The sequence below is a fragment of the Myotis lucifugus genome, unplaced genomic scaffold (assembly GCF_000147115.1).
Source record: "Myotis lucifugus unplaced genomic scaffold, Myoluc2.0 scaffold_8, whole genome shotgun sequence".
Classification (NCBI taxonomy): Eukaryota; Metazoa; Chordata; class Mammalia; order Chiroptera; family Vespertilionidae; genus Myotis; species Myotis lucifugus.
The window spans coordinates 10,795,265-10,805,384 of record NW_005871056.1 but is presented as its reverse complement, the minus strand read 5'-3'; positions in this window follow the sequence as shown (position 1 = coordinate 10,805,384).

Genomic DNA, 10,120 nt, shown 5'->3' with positions numbered 1-10,120 from the left:
GCAGATACGTGCCTTTGAACTGGAATCGAACCCAAGACCCTTTGGTTCTCGGGCCAACGCTGTAACGACTGAGCCAAACCAACCAGGGCTGTTGTCTTGTTTTTAACACCATAAAACAAGGTACATTTAGAGAAGTCTAGCTTCTGTACTATTCCAGACCATCTTTTTTTCTTCCTCCCCCCCCCCTTTTTTTATTATATGACCATTTACTGTTAGGTTTTGGTTTATTTGTTAATTGCTGCAACGACTTCTGACACTAGCTACCCAGAATTAGGCCAGACTTCATAGGTTAAGAGTACTGTGCTCCAAAAAAAGAAAAAGAAACAAAATAGTACAGTGCTCCACAGACTGACCCCCATTTCAAATACCAGCCATAGGCTAGGGCCGTGATCAGCAAACCGTGGCTCGAGAGCCACATGCGGTTTTTTGGCCCCTTCAGTGTGGCTCTTCCACAAAATACCGGCTCTTCCTCAAAATACCGACTTCTGCGCATGGGCCACGAAGTTTCAATCACATTGTACGTGCACGCCCGCATGTGGTATTTTGTGGAAGAGCCACACTGAAAGGGCCAAAGAGCCGCATGTGGCTCGCGAGCCTCGGTTTGCCGAGCCGCAGTTTGCCGACCACTGGGCTAGGGCGTTTCCCGGGCCACCCTCACTTCTGAATAACTGGCTACAGATTTGAGGGTTCTAACATTAAATACTAGGGGCCCAGTGCATGAATTCGTGCACCTTGAAAGGAACTGTGGGCCAAGAGGCTGTGGTGGGCACAGGGGCAGGTCTCAGCCCATCCTCTGCCCCTTGCCTGGCCCCTCCCGTCATAGCCCCTTGACCCCCTGTCTGCAGGCAGCCCTGCTCCCACCACCGCCGCTCCCCTGTGCTGACGGCGCTGGCCCCGCTCACACCTGCTGCCGGCACCAGCAGCACGTGTGAGCAGGACGGGCGCTGTAAGTGGGTGCGAGCGGCGACTGATGCCCTGACCGCCCCTCAGGAGCAGGGGGAGGTGGAGAAGCCCTCAGGGGCGATCGGGGTTGGCAACCACCGCTCGCACCCACTGATAGTGCCAACTGATCGGGACCAGCGCCGGGCACCAGCAGTGGGTGCGAGCGGCAGCTCTGGTGCCGGCAATGGGTGCGAGCGGGGCCATCGCTGACAGTGGGTGGGAGCGGCAGCTGCCGGCCCCAATTGCCCCTCAGGAGGTGGAGAAGTCCTGAGGGGCTATCAGGGCCGGCAGCCGCTGACGGCACCGAGTGATTGGGGCCGGTGTTGGCAGGGGGTGTGAGTGCCCGGTGGGACCACTGTGCACGGGAGCAAAGAATTTTCAGTAAACACCAGAGGCTCGCCCGATGACAGCTACCGGTGCCCTGCCTTGGTCTGGCGCCCCCGCTCACCTGTTCCACCATCCTGCCACGGCTGAGGCTCGCCATGTGCCATGCTCTGCCACCTGCTGCAGGCTCCTGCCATGTTCTGCGCACACCCCCTGGTGGTCAGCGCATGTCATAGTGACTGGTTGTTCGGTTGTTCCACCGTTCGGTCTATTTGCATATTAAGGTTTTATATATATATAGATACTTTGAATTCCTAGGATAAACTCAATTTGGTAATGAATATATTATCTTTTTCATAAGTTGCTAGATTCAGGTTGCCAATATTCAGTTTATGATTTTTGTATGTATGTGAATGAGTGCGATGGGTCCTTGATTATCTTATCTATCTAGGCTTTTGATATCAGTTACAATAATTTCAAAGAATAAAGGTGGGGAGTTTAAAATATCTGTTCTTTGAAAGTTTGGTAGAACTCACCTTTACTTTAAAAAAATTTTAGGATATATTTTTATTGATTTCAGAGAGGAAGGGAGAGGGAGAGAGAGATACAGACATCAATGATGAGAGGGAATCATTGATGGGCTGCCTCCTACACACTCCAACTAACTGAGCCACACTGGCCAGGACTCTTTCTTGCAGTTTTATAACTTTATTTGATAATCAGCAGTTAGTTTTCATCCACTTTAACTGCTGATTTTTGGCAGTGGTAAAAGGTACACAGAGCTTGTTTAGTGAATCTTCATCCTCATTACGTTTTCTGGACAACTGCACCTGGATACACTGTGGACATTCCTATTCCTTTGGCCCAGACAGCTTTGCTCAACCTGGTGTCCATGCACACATCTGGAGTTCCCATCTCCTTCCCGGAAGGTTTCTGGATCTCTTTGAGTGCCTGAGGAGCCACACTTCTTGAAACCCGCTTCATGAGTGTGCTTGTGAACGTTGATGGTGTATTCTCTGGTCACTACCACGTTGATGGCAGAACGGCCCTTCTTTTTCTCGCCACCCTTCTTTGCAGGAGCCATTATGCTGGGCCCAAGTTGGAAAAAGTCTTTCTTTTTAAATCTTTTCCCCTTTGAATCATTTGAGAGTAAGTTTCAGATATCATGCCCCTTTCAACCTCAGTACTTACTATTTGCTTCTTAAGAATAAGGGCCCTCTCTTACATAACCAGAGGGAAATTAATAATTCAAGAAATTTAATATTTATCTAACTGTTAGACTGTTTGGCACAGTTCACATTCCACTTTTGCTAGTTGTCCCAATAATGTCTTCTCTAGCATTATTTTTTTCTGGCCCATCACTGAATTCAGGCTGTATTTAGTTGTTATTGCTCTTAGATTTCCTTTACTCTGAAATAGTCCCTTAGAGATTCCTTGGTCTTTCATGACATTTACATTTTAGAGACTATAGGATAGTTATTTTGTAGATGTCTCTCATGTTGAATTTGTCCTATGTTTCCTCATGGCTAGGATTGAGTTATGCACATTAAAAAAATATATATTTTATTGATTTCAGAGAGGAAGGGAGAGGGAGAGAGAGAGACAGACACATCAATGATGAGAGAGAATCATTGATCAGCTGCCTCCTGCATAACCCCCTACTGGGGATCGAGCCTGCAACCCAGGCATGTGCCCTGAGTGCACTGGGCCTCTAGTATGCATATGAAATCTTTGGTTAATCTCTTCCTGCCCTCCCCCCTTCTCCTTCCCTCTGAGATTCATCAGTCTGTTCCATGTTTCCATGCCTGTGGTTTCTGCTCCTGCATTGAGTGTCTGCACCCTGGTAGTCAGTGTTCGTCATAGCTACTGGTTGAATGGTCAAATGGTCGCTTAGGCTTTTATATATATAGATGGGAGCATATTCATATATGTGGTCTCTAAGTGACCAAAATGTCATTATGCAGGGCCTGACTGTATATATGATGTACTCCTTTGTGTCTGCCTTTTTTCACTTAAGATAATGTCTGTGAGATTCAACCATGAATCCGTATGTAGATAGATATAGCCATAGTATGCTGTTGAGAGTTTGTCCCTTTTTTTTTATTGAAGGATGTTTGGATTGTTTCTAATTTGGAACTATTATGAATAAAGCCACCATGCACATTCTTGTAAAATCTTTTGGTGGATATGACACTTATTTCCCTTGGTTTATGCCAGTCAAAATTAAGTAAACAGCGCCATGAATTGTTGCCAAGTGCACACACCTATTCAGCTCCCCTGTACTCTGTCCTGTACTCTTCTGCCAGTACCTGCCCCAAAGGTAGCCACTGTTCTCACTTCTGTTACCACAGAGTGGTTTTCTCTGTGCTTCAATTTTATATCCATGGAATCACATATTATGTATGAGGAGGAGGTGGAAGAGGTGGAGAGGAGAAGGTGGAAGTAGAGCATGGTGATGATGAGGTGGGGGTGGAGGTGGAGGAGTAAGAATTGAAGGAGGTGGGTGGAGAAAGAGGAGGTGGAGGTTGAGGAGGATGAGGATGAGGAGCAGGAGGAGGAGGAGGAGGAGCAGCAGCAGGCGGAGGATATGGCCATACGTCAAATGCTGGTTTTCCACCACCCTAACCTAATATCTGTTGGATTTCTCTTTATACACTTGGTATCTTTTATTCCTGTCAACAATGGTGAGTTAGATATTATCTTTACTTTACGGATGTTAAAAACAAAGCTAAGAGAAGTAAAGTGATTTTCCACATAATAAGTGGCAGAGCTGGGGTTTGAACCCACGGCTCTCATATGATGTTCTTTTCTTTGAATTTTGAATGAAACTCTAATAATGTTCTTTCTATAATAAGTGTTACACTAATTTGGTCAAGGAAGTTCCCTGTGCCTGTTACTGTTTTTAAAAGATATTCATTCTCTCTTTGAACATTGATAGAACCGGCTGCATTGAAGAAATCTTGCCAGTAGATGGCGACCCAAAACCAGTAACTCAGGATACCCGTCAAGGCTTTCTGCAGGAGGTCGTGGATCCCTGCTGTGTCCTTGCCTGGGTCTGCCTTCATCTTGTGATTTTTGGGTTTCTGTATTCTCAGCCTCTGCTACCTGGAGGCTCACCCTAATTTCCTAAGGCTCTCAGGACGAAGTCCTCACGCTCTAGAGCAGTGGTTCTCAACCTTGGCTGCACATTAGAATCACCTGGGAATCTTTTTAAAATCCTGATTTCTGGGGCCTCATCCTCCGGGAATTCTGTTTCTTTGTTATGGGTGGGGCACAACAATTAGTAACAAAGAAACAGAATTTCCGGAGGATGAGGCCCAGAAATCAGGATTTTAAAAAGATTCCCAGGTGATTCTAATGCGCAGCCAAGGTTAGAACCACTGCTCTAGACCGTTCTGGTCTGGTGAGTTTGAGTCCCTGCTCCTGTTGCCCTTTGTCTCACTCCCTGTCTGCTAATCTCAAAGAGCACTGTGCGCTCCCACACTCCATGCCCTTGTCCTTGCTCTTCACTCTGACAACCCACCCTAGAGGACCCCTTCCCCCTCCCCCAGTCTGGGTAATGCCTTCTCAGTCTTGGGGACTCAGCTCAAGGATCACCTATAGGGAGGCCCATTCTGCCCAGCCCCTTCCCCCGAACCCTCACCCCCCCAACATGCCCAGGTTGGTGGAGCCCCTTCTCTGTGCTCCCATCTGTCACAGCACTGGTGGCCCTGGGTCCTACGCCTTTTGGCATGGCTGCCTTCCTCCTAGACCAGTGATGGCGAACCTTTTGAGCTCGGCGTGTCAGCATTTTGAAAAACCCTAACTTAACTCTGGTGCCGTGTCACATATAGAAATTTTTTGATATTTGCAACCATAGTAAAACAAAGATTTATATTTTTGATATTTATTTTATATATTTAAATGCCATTTAACAAAGAAAAATCAACCAAAAAAATGAGTTCGCGTGTCACCTCTGACATGCGTGTCATAGGTTCGCCATCACTGTCCTAGACAGTCTCCTTGAGGGTGGGCACTATGTCCTATTCATGAGGTTATTCCTAGTGCCAGGCATGGGGGGGGGCAGTGCAGAAAACAAACAAAAAAACAAAGCTGTTGAGTGAATGAATGAACAAATGAGTGTTTACAGAGAGGGCAGTGATCAGATCTGGGGAAATTCTGCCCAAGGGCCTCTGTGGAGCCCTGGAGGGCTGAGCCTTTTTGTAGAAATGGGCTTGCAGGGAACGGTATTTGTGTTTTCTGTTTGCAGCATTTCTTGCATCATCTCAACAGCCTCTTTGAATCTCCTTAAATACCTCTAAGGAAGGATGCATTTTCTCAAGATGTAAAAAAGAGTAATTTAAATAAGTGGAAGGAAAATGCATTTTAATTGCATTATTATACTAATTTATGTTTCCTGCCCCCCTTGAAAAAGTGCTTTTTCACAGTGTGGAAGCACATTAGGGTTGGGAGTTGAGACTAATTGTTTCAGATGGCTGCTGAGAGGAAATGGGCTTTGTTTCTACAGCTCTCAAAGCAGGTGGATAAACAGGTCTGTTTTATTCTCTCTTCAAGGCCAGACAGGGTTTCATGACCCTCAGGGATCACAGCTGCAATGTCTGTGCTCCAAGCACAGCATCTGGCATATAGTAGGCGCACAGGAAGAATTGGCTCCGTGGATACATGAATGGATAATAGAAAGAGGTGGGACTGAGTAACATTCAAGATGGTTGGGTCACTTCTGCAATGACATGCTGTGCCATCTGTTGTAGGGGAGGAGGAAATGACTGAACATCTGCTGGACTCCTCTGGGCTGCTAGGTATGAGGTGGCCACTGGACACGTTTTCTTGCTGAATCTTCACAACCACCAGGTGAGGTAAGGCCAGTTTTCAGAAGAGCAAGTTGAGGTGCCCAAGATTTCAATTTGCAGAAGGCCAGAGTTCGTATGAAGAATGGATTCCAATACTTGTGCTCTTTCCTCCTCCCCAGTGTGGCTCTTTTAAGCAATAACTGTCACACATTGAACACCTACTATGTGCAGGCAATAAACTAGGCACTCTCTATATTATCTCAGTATCTGACAAATAGAGGGTGTCAGGTAAATGGAAGTAATTACTGTTAATAAGGATCCTCAAAAAAACCCTCTTGAAGAAGGTGTTGTTAACTTCCACGGTGTAAGCCAGTGCTTGCTAGACTTTAACAGAACACAGATTCTGGTTCGGTAGTTCTGGGGCATGACCTGAGATTCTGCATGTCTGACAAGCTTGATCATGCTGGTTGCACATTGAGAGGGGAATGTAGGTAATAGAGCTGAGGCTCAGAGAGAGCAGCTAATTTGCTGAGGAAACCCAGTGGGATGCAGGAGAAAGCTCTCATCTTCTCCTGCATCTTAGTTTCTGGTACAGGTGTCCACAGCCCTAAGGGTACACCTCTAGGGCCGTGCTGTCCACATGGTCAGGGCACTCTGTATGAGGGCAGGCACAATTCCAGGCCAGAGCTGTCCATCTGCAGAACTGCTTCTCTGTTTTTGTCTGGTTGTTGTCTTCTATTATGTCACCATTTTTTTGGTTTTTCTTTCTGTTAACAGCTTTATTGAGACATAATTGATACACTACATCATTTACCTATTTATAGTGTAAACCACCACCTCTATCATTTTTAGAACATTTCATCACCCTGAAAAGAAACCCTGTATCCTGTAGCTGTTACCTTCCAACTCCTATAGCTCTAGGGAACCAATAGTATACTTTCGATCTCTACTGATTTATACATTCTGGACATTTTCTATAAATGGAATGATATAATATGTGACGTATTGTGACTGGCTTCTTGCACTTAGCATAAAGTTTTCAAGTTTCACCCATGCTTAGCACCAGTATGTCATTCCTTTTAATGATTGAGTAATATTCCATTATATGGATCTAACAACTTTATCCATTCATCTGTTAATGGACATTTCGGTTGTTTTCACTTTTTAACTATTATGAGTAATAATACTATGAATATTTGCATTCAAGTTTTTGTGTGGACATGTTTTCATGCTTTTGGGCATAATACACCTAGGGTTGAAATTTGTGTGTGAAATGATAACTGTATGTTTAACTTTTTGACGAACTTCCACACTGTTCTCCAAAGTGGCTACCCATTTACATTCCCACCAATAATGAATGAGGGTTCTGATTTGTCCACATCCTTGTCAACACTTACTATGATTTTTTTAGTTGTAATCATCCTAGTGAGTGTGAAGTGGACATCACAGTATCTCAACTTTGAAATGTAAAAATTACTTTTTATAATAGCTGCCCTCAGGCTGCGCTCCCTTGACCTCCCCTTCTTTGCGGGTGTCATTAGCTGTCCCCTCATCAACATTTGAACTAGGTTATACAACTTTTCAGCTACTTCTACATATTAGAAGTATCTCACTTCAGTATTAAAGACTCAATCCTGTTCCCTTAAAAAATGCAAATTCATGTCTGATTCTAAACTCGCCTTCCCTCTCAGAGCTGTGTTATCAGCCATCATACGGGCAGGATAGTAAGAAGCTAGGAAAATTCCTTGGCAAATGGAGTGGGGAAACTGAGACAATAGGGAATTCAAACTCGCCTCATCCAGCACCCTGACTCACCTGCCTCCTTCTCCCTTGCACAGCCACCCCTTTACGCATTAAGCCCTCAGGACAATGAGTTTCTGATCAGCATCAAATAATCTTAGGAACAAAGCCTCAGGTCTGTTGACCACAGAGACAAAGTTTTGGTCAAACTAGAGATAACATCTAGGCCTCACTTGTGTTTCAGATCCAGCCCCAGAAAAGCAGCAAAACCAGATAGTGACACCATGGCTGACATCAGGACCAGTTTAATGACCAATGACCCACTACCCTAGCACCAACCAATCAGTAGAGACCTCGACCCTGACCCTATATGTTCATTTTGATGCATCAGCTATGAAAGGACACTTGGAAAACTGATGAATATTCTATTGAGATACTCTCCTGAGACCTCCCCTAAAATTCCCATCTTTAGAAAACAGATAAAAACTCTTAAGACAAAGGACCCAGTGCTCGCTCTCCCTGGAGCATGCCCCTGCCTTCTTTTTTCATGCATGTATCTGCTTTCTTTCTCCTAATCTTTAAGGGTTCAGATGAAATTTGCAGTGGCAACTTATCCTGGGCTAACTGGTTGAACTTCTCTTCAAGGGCCCTTCTTTTGCCTCTATAACTTGTTTTCTGAGTCCATGCAGCCTAGCTGGCTCACTTCTTCTGACTCTGACTTTCTTTCTAAAAGGCCAAGGCAGCTCCCTGAGCAAGCTGCTTGAATCACCTCTTCAAGTGTACTTAAACTTTGCATGCTAAATAAACTTTCCCTTGCACAGGAGTTCTTGGCTCTGAATTATTTTTTGGCTGATCTCAAGAACCAAGGTCCAACATTGCCTCTAACAATAACCCCCTCTTCTTTTCTGTTCTAAGTTCTGGCTTGTCTGGTGGGGCATGAGAGGGCACCTGTCTCCTCACTTGGCAGGAAGACTGCAGGCCTTTCTGTTGGTCAGTGCTGGTTTGTCCATCCACACAACTGCTGTTAGGACTTCTGTATGGAGAACACCCAAATGCAGGCTTTCTTGGGGTGCATCACTGAGGCCTTTTGAGAACCTGAGGGATCTTCTCACTGTACACTCCCTGGTGTTGGAGACCTGGCTCCACCTGATGGTTTCTGCCACCAACCTGGAGACCCTGCCCAGGCAACCCACCTCATAGCCCCTTCCTGTAGAGGTCTGCAGCTTTGGTCACTCCTAATAGAGTCTCCTCCCTTGGTCTTGAAGGGGTTCAGAGCAGGTCTCCCCAAGATGTGCTACTTTGACATGTGGATTATTTTGAGCTGAAAGCAATTGAGACCCTGCATGCCCTGATTAAATTTATTTATTTTTTTAGTTTGTTAATCTTCACCTGAGGATATTTTTTCCATTGATTTTTAGGGAAAGTGGAAGGGAGAGAGGGAGGGAGGTAAGGAAGGAGAGAGAGAGAGAGAGAGAGAGAGAGAGAGAGAGAGGGAGAGAGAGAGATATTGAGATTGAGAGATTTAGATTGGTTGCCTCCTGCTTGAGCCCTGACTGGGGACTGGGATCGAACCTGAAATCTAGGTATGTGCCCTTGACCAGGAATCGAACTCAAGATCCTTTGGTCCACAGGCTGATGCTCTAATCACTTAACCACACCGGCCAGGCCAGATTAAACTTTTACCTCTCCCTTAAAGATTTTAAATTGGAGACCTTGCCCATAATAAGAGTAATTACAAGAAATAACTTTTTATGACCTATCTATAGGGCAGGGAAAACTTCTAATTACTGAACATCTGCTCTTCTTATCCTGTGAATAACCTTCCTCCCTTCTGAAACCTCAGGTGCCTTCCCTCATATTTAGCTCAGCATGTCATACACAGCAGTGGGAAAAAGTAGGTTTACAGTTGTTTGACTGGAAAACAATACAATAATTAATAAATAATAATACAAGAACACGCTGTGTTTCATGTACACGCAGCTGTAAACCTACTTTTGCCAACCCATATATAACTCATTTTACCTTTCTGTCTCTGAACCTCTCATGTATGTGGGGTCTCCATGTATGTGGGGTTCCCAAATGCATGTATGTAATTAAACTTGGTTATTTTCTCTTGTTAATTTGTCTCATGTAGATTTAACAGTTAGACCAGCTGAAAGAAGTTAGCAAGGTAGAGTAAAATCCTTCCTCTTCTCCAGTCTCAGCGCAGGAGATAAACGCAAAAGCTGGGGATGGATTGGCCTCTCTGTGTGATCACTGTGTATGTCCCAAAGCTGAGGACCCCATAGGTTGCATTCATTTCTCTTCTTCCACTGACTGGGGTG